Source organism: Bos grunniens, chromosome 2 (assembly GCF_055505025.1).
Source record: "Bos grunniens cultivar Pamir isolate PY7600 chromosome 2, Bosgru_T2T1.0, whole genome shotgun sequence".
NCBI classification, from domain to species: Eukaryota; Metazoa; Chordata; class Mammalia; order Artiodactyla; family Bovidae; genus Bos; species Bos grunniens.
This window is the reverse complement of record NC_141166.1, coordinates 128,829,985-128,846,830: the sequence shown is the minus strand read 5'-3', so window position 1 is coordinate 128,846,830 and position 16,846 is coordinate 128,829,985. Positions and strand designations below refer to the sequence as shown.

Genomic DNA, 16,846 nt, shown 5'->3' with positions numbered 1-16,846 from the left:
GTCTCCCTGAATCTGCCCATGTGTCTATCCACATATACTGTATTCTTTCTTCCCCTAATAAACTTTTACTTGTTTCACTAGTTTTCATCTTTGTGAGAATTCTTTTCTGCAAAGCTGATGGGCCAGGGCCTTGTCAACGACCAGTAGTCTACTGGCTAGGATTCAGTGCTTTCACTGCCACAACTCAACATCAATCTCTGGCCAGGAACCAAAACCCTGCTTCAAGCCACGGCAGGCTGAGGCCATCCGAGATTACCCTGAGTTGTGAGGGGAGTAGTGGACATCTGAATAACACCAGAGTTCTATGGACAAAGAAGAATAAAGAAATCACTTAAATAAACAACAAATAACAAGGACTGTGATGTGACTCTTAAAAGTGAAATATGTTTCTTATGAATTGATGTGCATGAAATGGAAAGGAGAAGTAACTTCAGGTAGGACTTCCCAGGTGGCTCTAGTGGTAAACAATCTGCCTACCAATGCAGGAAATGCAAGAGACAGGGATTCGAACCTTAGGTCAGAAAGATCCTCTGGAGGAGGAAACAGCAACTCACTCCAGTATTGTCTGGGAAATTCTGTGGACAGAGGAGCCTGGTGGGCTTTGCAACCACGGGGTTGCAAAGAGTTGGACGTGACTGAGCGTGCATGCATAGAGAATCACACCTGGCTTAAGTTATTCAGTGTCATTCAGAGAGAATAAGGAGATCCATCAGGGAAGGTATACAAATAAGTGCTAATGATGGTTGATCCCTATCATTAGAGAAGACAAAGTGAAGCCAAAAACAAGAAAAAAACAAAGATAATTTTCATTGTGATCTTGAAGCTACTGTCAATTTTCAAGCACAGAATTATTACCTTGCACCCATCCCTTGGAATGTTAAGGTGGTCCAGATCAACAAAAATCAGACCAATTTTATAAACGTGAAGCCCCACACAGTATTATGTCAAATTAATAACGTTAAAGAAATTTCTTTTGTCATATATTCAAAAAATAAAACTGAGTCAACAGTTTCAATTAAATCAAATACTAGTAAAACAGGAAACTAATTTTTAAAAAATTGTCAAGCCAAACAAACAGAAGAAAGGGAACATACAGAAATAAATTACATCATTGATGTTTTAATTATATATAGCCTTCATAACACCATAATTTGCTGTACTTTTATGTATGTATTCTTATTTTCCAAAATTCTAGGCATGCATTAAATTTCTCATCAACAATAGTCATGACAAATGCACATCATATAACCAAATATACAAAATATACAAAATAACTCAGTGATGCATAGAAAAAATCAAGTTTCCATATATACACAAATTATTTTTTCCGTAGTATTCACAGGAAATCAACAATACTGGCTTGGTTATTTCTTACTAAACAGGAGATACAAAAATCTGTCTCACATATCTATTCTCTCTTGCAAAACATATTTACTCTCTCCTGCAATTTAAGATGAACCTGAGGAGACAACACATTTACGTATGAAAAATAAACCCGTACAAGACAAAAGTCCCAGCCAAATCCTTCCAAAAGTAGTTAATGCTATAATGTGAGAAAGCTAAATCTGTTCTTTAATATACATATTCTAAAATGAAATGAAATGCTTCTTTGAACTGTGTCACTAAGTAAGATAACCAAAAACTGTACACATGCTTCTTGAATAAAGCAAATTACCTGCAAAATATGCATTATTTGTCAGATAGTAACTTTCAAAAACAATTTAGGACACCTCTGTACATCTACACAGTATCAGATAAAACTGAGTTGCATGCATGTGTGCTAAGTCACTTCAGTCGTGTCCAACTCTTTGCAACCATATGGACTGTAGCCCACCAGGATCTTCTGTCCGTGGGATTCTCCTGGCAAGAATACTGGAGTGGGTTGTCAAGCCCTCCTCCAGGGATCTTCCCAATCCAGGGAACGAATGCACATCTCTTATGTCTCCTGTAATGGCAGGTAAGTTATTTACCAATAGCGCCACCTGGGAAGCCCAAAACTGAGTTAAGTAACTTCAATTTCTTTTTTTCTCATTAAATGACAGCTAAACCCACTGCCAGTTCTTAAGAAAACAGTATAGGTTTCTAGAGGTTCTTAAACTTTATTGTGCATGAATCCATTTAGCAATCTAATAATTGATGGACCCCTTTTCAAAAACTCTATTTAAATGTATAAAATATAAATTATGTAAAAGAACAGATTTATTATGGTTTAGTAATTAAATTATATTAAAAATAGTTTGACATATAGCTACATGACTATAGATATATCCATATATAAAAATAATTCCTAGAAGCAGGTGTAATTACTATTATAATTTTAAGTTAGCTATAAACATAAAAACATTTCAAAAATGTGCAGAGTAATGAGACACTACATTAAATATGTACAACTGCTAGAAATTTACAGGTAGCTAAGGAAGGAGAGATAAGAAACACTTCCTCAGCGATCAATGCAAAGAAATAGAGGAAAACAACAGAATGGGAAAGACTAGAGATCTCTTCAAGAAAATTAGAGATACCAAGGGAACATTTCATGCAAAGATGGGCTCAATACAGGACAGAAATGGTATGGACCTAACAGAAGCAGAAGATATTAAGAAGAGGTGGCAAGAATATACAGAAGAATTGTACAAAAAAGAGCTTCACGACCAAGATAATCACAATGGTGTGATCACTCACCTAGAGCCAGACATCCTGGAAAGTGATGCTTAGAAAGCATCACTACGAACAAAGCTAGTGGAGGTGATGGAATTCCAGTTGAGCTATTTCAAATCCTAAAAGATGATGCTGTGAAAGTGCTACACTCAATATGCCAGCAAATCTGGAAAACTCAGCAGTGGCCACAGGACCAGAAAAGGTCAGTTTTCATTCCAATCCCAAAGAAAGGCAATGCCAAAGAATGCTCAAACTACCGCACAATTGTACTCATCTCACACGCTAGTAAAGTAATGCTCAAAATTCTCCAAGCCAGGCTTCAGCAATACGTGAACCATGAACTTCCAGATGTTCAAGCTTGTTTTAGAAAAGGCAGAGGAACCAGAGATCAAATTGCCAACATCCGCTGGATCATGGAAAGAGCAAGAGAGTTCCAGAAAAACATCTATTTCTGCTTTATTGACTACGCCAAAGCCTTTGACTACGTGGATCACAATAAACTGTGGAAAATTCTAAAAGAGATGGGCATACCAGACCACCTGACATGCCTCTTGAGAAACCTATATGTAGATCAGGAAGCAACAGTTAGAACTGGACATGGAACAACAGCCTGGTTCCAAATAGGAAAAGGAGTACGTCAAGGCTGTATATTGTCACCGTGCTTATTTAACTTCTATCCAGACTACATCATGAGAAACGCTGGACTGGAAGGACAAGCTGGAATCAAGATTGCCGGGAGAAATCTAAATAACCTCAGATATGCAGATGACACCACCCTTATGGCAGAAAGTGAAGAGGAACTAAAAAGCCTCTTGAGGAAAGTGAAAGTGGAGAGTGAAAAAGTTGGCTTAAAGCTCAACATTCAGAAAACGAAGATCATGGCATCTGGTCCCATCACTTCATGGGAAATAGATGGGGAAACAGTGTCAGACTTTATTTTTGGGGGCTCCAAAATCACTGCAGATAGTGACTGCAGCCATGAAATTAAAAGATGCTTACTGCTTGGAAGGAAAGTTATGACCAACCTAGATAGCATATTCAAAAGCAGAGACATTACTTTGCCAGCAAAGGTCCATCTAGTCAAGGCTATGGTTTTTCCTGTGGTCATGTATGGATGTGAGAGTTAGACTGTGAAGAAAGCTGAGCGCTGAAGAATTGATGCTTTTGAACTGTGGTGTTGGAGAAGACTCTTGAGAGTCCCTTGGATGGCAAGGAGATCCAACCAGTCCATCCTAAAGGAGATCAGTCCTGGGTGTTCATTGGAAGGACTGATGCTGAAGCTGAAAGTCCAATTCTTTGGCCACCTCATGCAAGGAGTTGACTCATTGGAAAAGACCCTGATGCTGGGAGGGATTAGGGGCAGGAGGAGAAGGGGATGACAGAGGATGAGATGGCTGAATGGCATCACCGACTCGATGGACATGAGTTTGAGTGAACTCCAGGAGTTGGTGATGGACAGGGAGGCCTGGCGTGCTGTGACTCATGGGGTCACCAAGAGTTGGACACGACTGAGTGACTGAACTGAACTAAACTGAAGACTGTTTGTGGGCTTCCCTTGTGGTTCAGCTGGTAAAGAATCTGCCTACTATGTGGGAAACCTGGGTTTGAACACTGGGTTGGGAAGATCCCCTGGAGAAGGGAAAGGTTATCCACTCTAGTATTCTGGCCTGGAAAATTCCATGGACTGTATAGTCCATGGGGCTGCAAAGAGTTGGAGACGACTAAGTGACTTTCACTAAGACTGTGTGTGTGACTCCTTTCCTTCAAAACTGAAACATATCCTAAATCTCAGTGAGATATTCATTAGAGTAATAATGCTAATATTTTATATCCAAGTCCATGTACCACCCCACCCCGCTCCACCCCACCCCTGACCCCAGAGTGTGAAATGGAACACACACTCAACTCTTTATGACTCCAATTACATGTCAGTTAGACCTGGAGAAATAAAAAAAGATAGCAGGGTTGTTTTTTGTTTTTGTTTTTGTTTTTTAAGATAATTAATCCAAAGTTCTTAAACTCCCATATGCAATTACTAATGATTATGGTCATCAACATGAAGACAAAAAGGCGAAACATCTCCAAAGTTCTGAGACCATTTGCTCTGTTAATCTAGGCCTCCTTGTCTTTACTGTCTTGAATTGTCCTTATTCATTGCTCAATAACTCATCCTCATCTTTTGCCCAGGAATCACCTCCATACTTTCTTTACAGACACTGCTTTCCCTCATGCTGATGGATAATCTCCACACCCTACTTCTTCAACATTCTCTCCACTGTAACACAGAATTATATGGAAATAGCAAGTTCTATTTAAGTCTATTTAATTGGATATAGGTCTCTATCACCTACTACTAAAATAACATAACTGCCAAAAAAAACTAGTACTCAACACATTAAATTCAACAAGATTGTACGAAAATACTTTTATTGGTCAACTTGTAATTTAAACCTAGTTACATTTTCAAAACGAGAAGGGAGTGGGCAAAGATTGCAAATTTCTATGAAGATTTAAGAGAAAGTCTGTATCTCATCAATAAGGAAGTCCTAAAGATTTCTTTTTGTTTCAGTCAGTCATGTCTGACTCTTTGTGACCCCATGGACTGCAGCACGCCAGGCTTCACCACGCCCTATCCTTCACCATCTCCCAGAGCTTGCTCAAACTCATGTCCATTGAGTCAGTGATACCATCCAACCATCTCATCCTCTGTCATCCCCCTTCTCCTTCTGCCTTCAATCTTTCCCAACATCAGGGAATGAGTCTTTCAAAAGAGTTGGCTTTTCACGTCAGGTGACCAAAGTATTGGAGCTTCAGCTTCAGCACCAGTCCTTCCAAAAAAATATTCAGAATTGATTTCTTTTAGGATTGACTGGTTTGATCTCCTTGCAGTCCAAGGGACTCTCAAGAGTCTTCTCCAAAAGATCAATTCTTCAGTGTTTAGCATTGTTTATGCTCCAACTCTCACATCCATACATGACTACTGGAAAAACATAGCTTTGACTATATAGACCTTTGTGGCCAAAGAAATGTCTCTGCTTTTTAATATGCTGTCTAGGTTGGTCATAGATTTTCTACCAAGGAGCAAGTGTCTTTTAATTTGATGGCTGCAGTCACCATCTGCAGTGATTTTGTAACCCCCCAAAATAAATATTTATTATAACATTGTTTTTCAAGGCCTCATCTGCACAACTCGAGGAAATTTCATTTTTCCAAATTAATCATAAATGTCCTAGTTGACCTAATTTAAGCAATTAAGCCTATGATAATTCAGATCTTATAAATTTAGTAGTAGTTCTTCTTTTAAAACTAATTAAAGATAACGTTGGCAGTATAATAAATCTTAATTTTTTGCCATTAAGAATTTTAAAGTCTTTCTCCTAGATATCCAGAGTCACAATGATGTATTAAAACAGAAATAATAGTTCACAGAACTTCAAAACAATATCTACTCTTATTATAAAGCATTGTGACTTTGTAGATCTGAAATTTCAGTAGACTTTTGCCATTTGAGATGGCATTTAGGTAATTTTGAATACAATTCATTTATTCAAATGTTACTCTTAACAATTTTCTCAAATCGTATTTTGCTAAACTATACTGCATAAGCAGCTTCTTACTCAATTACTATATGCCAGCATAGATAAATTGCTTTGAAATTAACTCATTTATACAATTGTTCTTTATAATAAGCCAAATTTCTCTGCATTTATGTGTACTACCAGTGATGATCAACATTTAAAGACATTTTACAATGATAATAATGCACATCCTCAAGGAAGTAGTAGGAAATTCAACATCAGAGAAAATTCTGTATTTTTTTGGAGTTCTTCAAAGGCAGACAAAAATTAAACAGATTATGAGAATACCGAGTACAGTGACTTTAAAAACACTTTACAAAGTACTCTGTCTTCTTAAATAAAACTCCTATCAGACGTACCAAGCTGTGTTTTAACTCACCCAAATGGAGATCTGGGTAAATTAACCTATTTGCTGTTATAATTTTATGGGCACTCTTGCTGGTTGTAAATAGCTATAGGAAAAACCAAGAGGCTAAAATTAAGTTCATTCTGTTATATCAACTTTTTTTTTTTTTAAACTGGAGGCTAATTACTTTACAATATTGTGGTGGTTTTTGCCATACATTGACATGAATCAGCCATGGGTGTACATGTGTTCCCCATCCTGAATCCCCCTCCCACCTCCTTCCCCATCCCATCCCTGAGGGTCATCCCAGCGCACCAGCCCTGAGCACCCTGCCTCGTGCATTGAACCTGGACTGGTGATCTATTTCACATATGATAATATACATGTTTCAATGCTATTCTCCCAAATCATCCCACCCTCGCCTTCTCCCACAGAGTCCAACAGTCTGTTCTTTACATCTGTGTCCCTTTTGCTGTCTCGCATATAGGGCCATTGTTACCATCTTTCTAAATTCCATATATGTGCATTAATATACTGTATTGGTTTTTTCTTTCTGACTTACTTCACTCTGTATAATAGGCTCCAGTTTCATCCACCTCATTAGAACTGATTCAAATGCATTCTTTTTAATAGCTGAGTAATATTCCATTGTGTATATGTACCACAGCTTTCTTATCCATTCATCTGCTGATGGACATCTAGGTTGCTTCTGTGTCCTGGCTATTATAAACAGTGCTGCAATGAACATTGGGGTACATGTGTCTCTTTCAATTCTGGTTTCCTCGGAGTGTATGCCCAGCAGTGGGATTGCTGGGTCATATGGCAGTTCTATTTCCAGTTTTTTTAAGGAATCTCCACACTGTTCTCCATAGTGGGTGTACTAGTTTGCATTCCCACCAACAGTATAAGAGGGTTCCTTTTTTTCCACACCCTCTCCAGCATTTGTTTATAGACTTTTTGATAGCAGCTATTCTGACCCGCATGAGATGATACCTCATTGTGGTTTTGATTTGCATTTCTCTGATAATGAGTGATGTTGAGCATCTTTTCATGTGTTTGTTAGCCATCTGTATGTCTTCTTTGGAGAAATGTCTGTTTAGTTCTTCGGCCCATTTTTTTTTTTTTGTTTGGGTCGCTTATTTTTCTGGAATTGAGCTGCAGGAATTGCTTGTATATTTTTGAGATTAATTCTTTGTCAGTTGCTTCATTTGCTATTATTTTCTCCCATTCTGAAGGCTGTCTTTTCACCTTGCTTATAGTTTCCTTCGTTGTGCAAAAGCTTTTAAGTTTAATTAGGTCCCATTTGTTTATTTTTGCTTTTATTTCCAATATTGTGGGAGGTGGGTCATAGAGACTCCTGCTACGATTTATGTCAGAGAGTGTTTTGCCTATGTTTTCCTCTAGGAGTTTTACAGTTTCTGGTCTTACATTTAGATCTTTAATCCATTTTGAGTTTATTTTTGTGTATGGTGTTAGAAAATGTTCTAGTTTCATTCTTTTACAAGTTACCAGTTTTCCCAGCACCACTTGTTAAAGATTGTCTTTTCTCCATTGTATATTCTTGCCTCCTTTGTCAAAGATAAAGTGTCCATAGGTGCGTGGGTTTATCTCTGGGCTTTCTATTCCGTTCCAATGATCTATATTTCTGTCTTTGTGCCAGTACCATACTGTCTGGATGACTGTTGCTTGTAGTATTGCCTGAAGTCAGGCAGGTTAATTCCTCCAGTTCCATTCTTCTTTCTCAAGACTGCTTTGGCTATTCAAGGTTTTTTGTAATTGCATACAAACTGTGAAATTATTTATTCTAATTCTCTGAAAAATACCGTTGGTAGCTTGATAAAGATTGCACTGAATCTATAGATTGCTTTGGGTAGTATACTCATTTTCACTATATTGATATATCAACTTTTAATTACCCGAATTGGAGATCTGCTACCACAGCACAGATGGTTCTGTCTGCTTTTCAGCTAAGATGCTGTCTAAACACACTCTTTCTTCATTCGAATACAAAGTGAGAAGTAGAGCTAAGTTTTATCATTTGATGAAACATTACATAACTATTTTAAAAGGTTATATACCCAGTCCTGAATGATTCCTTTAGTAGGTTACTTGTGCTCTATATTTTCTTCTACCAAACCTCTCAGCTAGCTGTGTTTTGGTCATTTAAATGGCTATCATCACTTCTACAAGAGAATGGATTAAAGACCGAACCCAAATCGTTCAATCTGCTCTTGGTTGATAGATCTGTCAAAGTTTAAGTTCCCTGAAACTCTTCAAGGACATGTGGTTGAAGTTTCAGGGAACAGGTCAACTATAACATTGGATAAGCAAAAGAAAAAGCTATACAATACAAGGAAAACACTACATTTACATACAATTCTCACTTCACAGAACCTTATAAATTTAGCAGTAGTAGTCATCTTTCAAGAAGTGGATTTACCTTCTGACAGCAGTTAACTGGGCGTTTGCCTGTATTCTAAAGGAAAGTAGAAAAGAATTTGATGATTATGTCACCATGAGAGCCATTAACCAAGAATGAGGATACCAGATCTTTCCCACTAATTTTCTTAACCTTTATGGGTATAAATAAAAGCCTGAAAACCCCATTAAAATTTGGGGCCAAAAATCAAGTATCTTTAGATTTATCTGGAAAAGATTTTAAATTAATGGATAAAACTAATTCAGTTCAGTTAAGTTCAGTCGCTCAGTCGTGTCCGACTCTTTGTGACCCCATGAATCGCAGCACGCCAGGCCTCCCTGTCCATCACCAACTCCTGGAGTTCACCCAGACACACGTCCATCGAGTCAGTGATGTCATCCAGCCATCTCATCCTCTGTCGTCCCCTTTTCCTCCTGCCCCCAATCCTTCCCAGCATCAGAGTCTTTTCCAATGAGTCAAATCTTCGCATGAGGTGGCCAAAGTACTGGAGGTTCAGCTTTAGCATCATTCCCTCCAAAGAAATCCCAGGGCTGATTTCCTTCAGAATGGACTGGTTGGATCTTCTTGCAGTCCAAGGGACTCTCAAGAGTCTTCTCCAACACCACAGTTCAAAAGCATCAATTCTTCGGCGCTCAGCTTTCTTCACAGTCCAACTCTCACATCCATACATGACCACAGGAAAAAACATAGCCTTGACTAGACGGACCTTTTTTGGCAAGGTAATGTCTCTGCTTTTGAACATGCTCTCTAGGTTGGTCATAACTTTCCTTCCAAGGAGTAAGCATCTTTTAATTTCATGGCTGTAGTCACCATCTGCAGTGATTTTGGAGCCCCCCAAAATAAAGTTTGTCACATTTTTGATCCATTGTTTCCCCATCTATTTCCCATGAAGTGATGGGACCAGATGCCAAGATCTTCGTTTTCTGAATGTTGAGCTTTAAGCCAACTTTTTCACTCTCCACTTTCACTTTCCTCAAGAGGCTTTTTAGTTCCTCTTCACTTTCTGCCATAACGGTGGTGTCATCTGCATATCTGAGGTTATTGATATTTCTCCCAGCAATCTTGATTTCAGCTTGTGCTTCTTCCAGTCCAGCATTTCTCATAATGTACTCTGCATATAAGTTAAATAAGCAGGGTGACAATATACAGCCTTGATGTACTCCTTTTCCTATCTAGAACCAGTTTGTTGTTCCATGTCCAGTTCTAACTGTTGCTTCCTGAAAATATCAATTAGTTGGAGTCGTTTTCTCCTATGAAAAATATACCTAGCACAAATAGAGAAATATCAAAGAATATGTATGGTCTATAATTCTATGTACATATATATACATATCCATATAAGCATATATGTGGAGGAGGGATATCCAAATCTTGGAAGTTTCTAGTTTATAATCTGAATCTCCTCTTCAGAAGGCATGTGATAAGGATTATATGTAGGTATATTTATATAAGGCTAATAGCAAGAAACAAACATGAAATAAAGACAGCTATTACTATCTAGATATTATCTCATAGGTACACTCTGAAAATATATACAATGTTATTTGAAACTCTTAAAAATTTATATTAATATTTGTAATCACAATTGTTACATAAATTAATTCACTCATTCATATTAAGAGAGAAAATTAGAGCAATCTTTCCAAAACTATCCTTAAGTATACAGTATTGAATGATGAAACTTATTCCAAATTTACCATAACTATAGCACTTTAACAGTAAACAGAAAATTTGCAGTTATTCTCCTGCACAATTTTTGAGTCAACGAACTGTCTTCTGAGAAAAAACAATCATGCATTATATGCATCATTAGAGTGGTTGGAAACATTTTCTTAAAATAAAACAAACACAAAACTAGCAAATCACAGAACCTAAAAAGAGTATAAGAACAGTTTTCTAAGCCTAACTCTGGAATAATGACTTAGAACCATTATCTTTAAAACTAAAAGGTTGATTTCAATTTCATATCCTCACTGGAAGCAAAGCAATTTCTCTGCTCAAAGTTTATACTATTTTTCCTCTTTGAATTTGAATATGTTTCACCTCCCATAGGAACAAGCTTAAGTTTCCTGATCTCTAAATCCATTAAGACAAACACTATTAGATCTACCAGGCTCTAATGCGTTTAGAGACCAGGGCTCACAGCAGTCAGGTCCTGTAACGACTTTTGAATTCATTATTATATTTAAATAAAATAAATTTTTTTTTTGTTCTTCAGAGGTTATAGAAAACAAATTTCAGTTTTTCAGACTGAACCAAAAAGTACTGTGCTAAGTAGAATTTAAATTTTATATTATCTTATATTCAGCAATGGTGAATAAGACTTTTAAGACTTTAAAATCAAAAGCAAAACTGGATATTTTACATTAAAATTACCCTATCACATCCTTGAACAGTCACTCATCCTGTGATTATTCAAGAAAAGTATCTGCTATGTTAATATGACCATAAATTCAACTAAAATTTTCCTTATACTCCCACTTTTTACAGATTCACTTTTAATGATAAGGTTTCCTCAGTGGCTGAGCGGTAAAGAATCTACCTGCAACGTAGGAGACACATGTTCTATCCCTAGGTTGGGAAGATCCTCTAGAGGAGGGTATGGGAATCCATTCCAGTATTCTTGCTGTGGAAATAATCCCATGAACAGAGAAGCCTGGCAGGCTACAATCCATAGGGTCGAAAAGAGTCAGACACTACTGAAGCAAAGAGCACTGCAGGGCACTAAGTCTAAAAATAAAAGTTATGATTAAGTATTTTACCAATAGATCTTATCCTTTACTTTACCCAATTTATTCTGTTTTATTTCTCTAATACAAGGACCTGTTCACCTGGAAAATAATTTTTACACATCCAAGAATACACTCAACTATAAAAATTAGTAGTTTATTTTACTAATTGATATATCAAACTAAAAATTAAATATCTCACAATTATTATACATGTATCAACAGTTTAAAAGTCCATACATTATGGACAGCAATATAGATAATACATTATATGTTGGTAAAATGTTCAAGAAGTAAAATAACCTTCACAAATCACAGTACTGAGAAGTTCAGGGCTGGGATTTGAATTCAAGCCTGATGTTTCCTCAGACATAAAAAGTACACAACAAATATTGGCTGAATCAATTAATGAATGGCTCCTAAATCTACCCTCTAATTTTTTAAAGAAACTATTGTGGCTATCGGGAAAAGAAAGTTTGTTTATACATCATAAATGTATCTCAGTCTCTCAAGTGTTATTTCCGAGAAGGGAGCCAAATTCTGCAAATATGTTTAGTAATTTCTCATAAAAGCAAAATTGAGCTGGTTTAAAAAAAATAATTGGTCCTTGAGTATAAATATAAACTAAAATAAAAAGTAAATGAATTTGCTGATTGTTCTTTTCTGTTTGAGAGAATGACTCAGCTTTTGCCATAAGGAAATCTCAGCCAGTATTCTTTAAAAATAAAATTTATGATTAAACTACAACTATGATTAAAATGCAAGCTAGTAATTTTTATAAATTAAACACAGATATGTCACTATTACATGTGCAATTTAGATATAAATTTTCCAATTTATCCCTATAAATCTCAGCTGAATCAACCAAGACAGAAGCCCTATGACCTTTATGCTTAAAAATATATTAACATAAATTCATCTCTTTAATGCTCACTATAAGCTTCTAACTATGTAAAGGAAATTACTTTGCAAGTGGAAAAACTGAAATCATAGACAGGGAAAACACTTCGCCAAGAGTGATTCATAAAGTCAATCTCAGACAGTAGGCTGATATCCACAATCTCAAACTCACCAACCCAGTGGAAATACAAACCAGGTCAGCATTTTTTACTGTTCAGCAACCCCAAACCCACAACAGTAGACCTACCTTCCTGAAAAAAAAAAAAAAAAGAGAAAACATGAACAATTTTAACACAAAAAAGAAAGGTCCTAATTGCAGATAAGATTCTTCAGTTCCCAGCTAGTCTGAAACTTGGAAGCAGCAGGGCCTTACCTATTGGGCCAATGTGTGAAATACTGAGATCACACTGACTTCTACTCCTTCAGGTGAAAGAGCAAAATCTATTACTGAGATCACTCTCGACAAACACAAGGAAGACATTTGGACCCATTTTCCACTTCAATTTATGGCCTAATTCTGTGCTATTTGAGAATACCTAATTGAATTATTTGATTTAGGTGGAAAAACATCTGCTCAAAACCCAAGTCTTCCGTTCTTACTGGCTATGAAAACAAAGAACGTCAAGGTCAAGGGCTTGAAGCTGCAGCAAGCCTAGTCCAAGTTGGGGAGAGAAATAGCAACAAAATGTGGGTATCCCCAAAATATGATCAGCACAAAAAGCATCAGATCCCCAGCTACTCCCCGCACCACTGATAGGGGCAATGGTCAGACTTTCCTCCTAGAGCACTTCTTTCACTCTCCTCTGTCACATCCCACTGCAGTCTATGCTTAGTTTATTTTATTTTTTTGGCCAGGAAGATTGATCTTAGTCACCTAAAAGTTCTCACTGCAAAAGAAACCCCTTGTTTAAACTCAAGTACAACCAACAGCTCCTTTCCAATCATCCCCTGCAACTTCCCCAATCCCTTTTATGCCTGGCTACTGAGCTCAGTCTAGTTTGGCTGCCTGCCAGCTTCCTCTCTTCTTTCCTTGTCAGTCGTGAAAACTTGGAAAATACTCCTGGACGGCTCAAGCAGACCTTTTAGTTATCCAATGGGGCAGTACCTTAGCCTGTCTGCTGTTTCCAGCAAGGCTTGTAGTCGCCAGCGACTGCACTCTCCCAATTGGGTTTTCTAGCAAGGCTACTTGTTTATATCGGGGAGGGAGGGAAAGAGTGGCAGAAAGGGGGGCGATTTGCAAATCTGAAAAATGTCCAACTCCTTGTTTGAGTTTCCTACCTCCTCACATTCAGTCTATCTCATTACTGCCCTCCTTTTAGCAACTTATTACCCATTTGGCATCAAAGACAAAATCATCCCTATCAGGGGCTCCTTGTAGTCCCAGAAATTAACAAGGGGAGTCACAACTGGAAACTCTCCAAAAACTTTTATTCTCAAGTGCTGATGCAAGATGTAAAAAAAAAAAAAAAAAAAGGTCCAAAAATAAATTTATTAAACCCTTCCTAATTGCATTACTCTTTGTCAAACTTGCAGACTGAAACAGTGCATGTAAATTTGATTGCCAGTGAAAGTAAAGCCGGAGCAATTGGGGAAAACTGAGGACACAGGAAGAGACACCTTGACTGACATCCCGCACTTACTCGGGGTTTGCCCAAGGTACTAAGTGCACTCGCCAAGCCCAACACCAGCTACGTCTCCCTTACTCTACCCTGGCAGGCTAGTTCCAGCTGCGGCTTCCAGCTTCCTGTTCAAGTTCCATTCAACATCGTAAACACATTCCAAGAAACCCAGCCTGCCCAGAGTTCCCTCCCGCACACAGGGAACTCTGAGCTGCGGCCCCAGGAGCCACAGGGAAGAACCGATTGTGCTGGGTCCTGATGAGTGCAGGGAGCCAGCCCCCGAGGTGGTGAACCCCAGCGAGCGAGCTCGGCGCGGGAACCGAGAGCCCAGGGTTTCATCAACCCGCAGCGCCGCGCGCCGCTCTAAGGTAGAGCCTGCCTGAAGGAACTACTTGACCCACCCAGTCAAAGGGTAACCGTGCGGGCGCCGCCCCTGAGTTTGGGCCCTCCCAGCCCTGGGCTTTAAAGAATCGGCGGCCCGGCCTCGGAGCTTCGCGCCTCCCCACCCCCATGTCCACACACTCTGCCGGAGCCAACAAAAGGGAGGTTACGCTGGAAGAAGTTTCGCTCCTGGGTCGCCTCGCGGTGACCCGGCGATGACTTGCCTGCTCAGCCCCGTCTGGTCCGCACACTCTCCGCCGTTCAGATCTGCCGGCGTCCCGCCAGCTCCTGCCCACCGGTCCCGGCCCCCCGGGACCAAAGTTACCACAAAGGGCTCCAGGAGTCGGGAGACCGCGGCGTCCCCGACCTCGGAGGCTCTCCGTCATCATCCCGGCAGCACTGCCACGGCACTCGTCAACAGGTCTCAGCCGCCTTTCTTGCTGAAAGACTCCCTGAGCTTTTCACCGTCCTAATTTTTGCAACCTGCCCCGCGGCGGCACGCAGCGCCGCGTTAGCCCTTCCTTCCCCGCCACCCGGCCGCGGCTGACCACCGCCCGCCGCCTCTCTTGGTGTCAGTTTAAAAGAGACTGTCTGCTACCTGGCGGGACGCGCGGCTACCCGGGAAGCCCTCAGATGAAACCGCGGTCTCTCCGTACCTTCCTGACGGATACAGTCGGGTCAGGCTCCGGGCAGGGGCGTGGAGAGCCGCGGGCGTCCTCGGGGCCGGGCGATCTCCGCTCCGGCGCAGCCGGGGCGCCGTCTCCGCGGCCGAGAGGGAAAGTTTCTCTACGTCAACGGCGAGCTGGCCTCGGGACCCTCCGGCTCCTGTCCCCTCCCTCGACGTGCTCGCGGCCCCCTCCCTCCTCTTCCTAATCGGCTGAAGCCGTTACTGGCGCGGGCTGGCGGCTGGGGCTCGAGGCTCGGGACTCCGGGTCGCTCCCGGCTGGGAACGCGGGGCTCCCCCTCTCGGCCAGAAGGAAAGTCTCTCAGACGCGGCTGGCGCACTTGGGGCGGTCTCCTTGGACACTTCCAAACGGGACGCCTGTGTTCCAGCTTGCTGACTTTCTTCAGTCTCTGATGCTTGTCTCCTATGGGCCCACTGGGTGCTGTGGCATCTGCACGAAGGACCCAAGGGGGAGAGGAATGTGGAGAAGGCTAGGCCTTACCTAACCCGGTTCTTAGTTGGCACAGAAGCCAAAACACAGTTCCACCCACCCCGCTCCTCGTCCCCCCGCCGCGTTTCCTTTTGAACCTCCTCCCTGAAGAACAGGATCGCGACTATTAACCTTCCCTTATCTCTCTGTGTTTCCGAATACAATTTTAAAACACTTTTGCTGCTTAGCAAGGAGAGAGGGAGGTTAAAAAAAAAAAAAAAAAAAGTCAAAAAAGCACACATACGAGTAGACCATTGCAGCATTTATCAGGAAAGCATTGACACAGTTGTTGCTCTGACTCTGACCGCACCTCAACACTTTTTTTCATTTTTTTCTCAGTTTTTAAAAACAGACTGAATCTCTGCACTTCTTCATGCCTTAAAAAAAGCAGAAAAAAAAAGAAAAGAAAAAATACTGCCTCCAACACTAGATAGATCATGCTCATTTTCTCCATTCAGATATTAATCTCCAAAATTCAAGACTTCTATATGGGGTTCAAGGGAAAACACAACAAACCATTTTCACTAACACGTTTAAGCGATTCTTTGAGGATGAGAGGACATTTACCAAAGTTTTGGGGGACGCCACTAAGAATTTAGTTTACTATTTTTTTTTTTTTTAATTTGAACGTGGAAACAGATGGAGAAAGGGGAAACAAAAAGGAATTTTTTGCAGGACTAACAAATATACTGTATTACAGTGGAATCCAGGGCTTAGAATCAAACTAGTCATATTCCTTTCCAGATTCCATGCTTAACTCATTCTGTGCCCTAGGACACCGGTCGCAATCACAGCTGCCAAAAGGAATTATATAATAGAATTCGCAGAGTCACAGTCACATTTACAGGAATTAGACTAGTGTCAGGCACAGAGAAGGTACTCAATAAATATTTGGTTCTTGTATCCCACTAGATTTGACTATAACTAGGAGAAGGTGGTACTAGAAATTTCCCCCAAAGACCTTAACTTTATCAGTATTCTTCTCCCTAATGTTTTTTTCCACTAGAAAAGATACATCACAATCATTAAAAAAAAAAAAAAAAA

At 39.8% G+C, this 16,846-nt stretch overlaps 1 protein-coding gene across 6 annotated transcripts in view; it reads right to left on the bottom strand.

Moving 5' to 3' along the window:
- Positions 1-15,958, bottom strand: part of GULP1 (GULP PTB domain containing engulfment adaptor 1) — a 330,379-nt gene extending 314,421 nt beyond the window's left edge. For 2 of the 6 annotated variants that reach the window (XM_086371504.1, XM_086371455.1), the window contains exon 1: positions 15,305-15,958. The gene's annotated coding sequence lies outside the window, so the exon portion shown is untranslated. Of the gene's footprint in view, positions 1-14,872 lie in introns of all 6 variants that reach the window. The other 4 variants (XM_086371463.1, XM_086371485.1, XM_086371475.1 and 1 more) reach the window with 4 other exon arrangements.
- Positions 15,959-16,846: the final 888 nt, after the last annotated feature.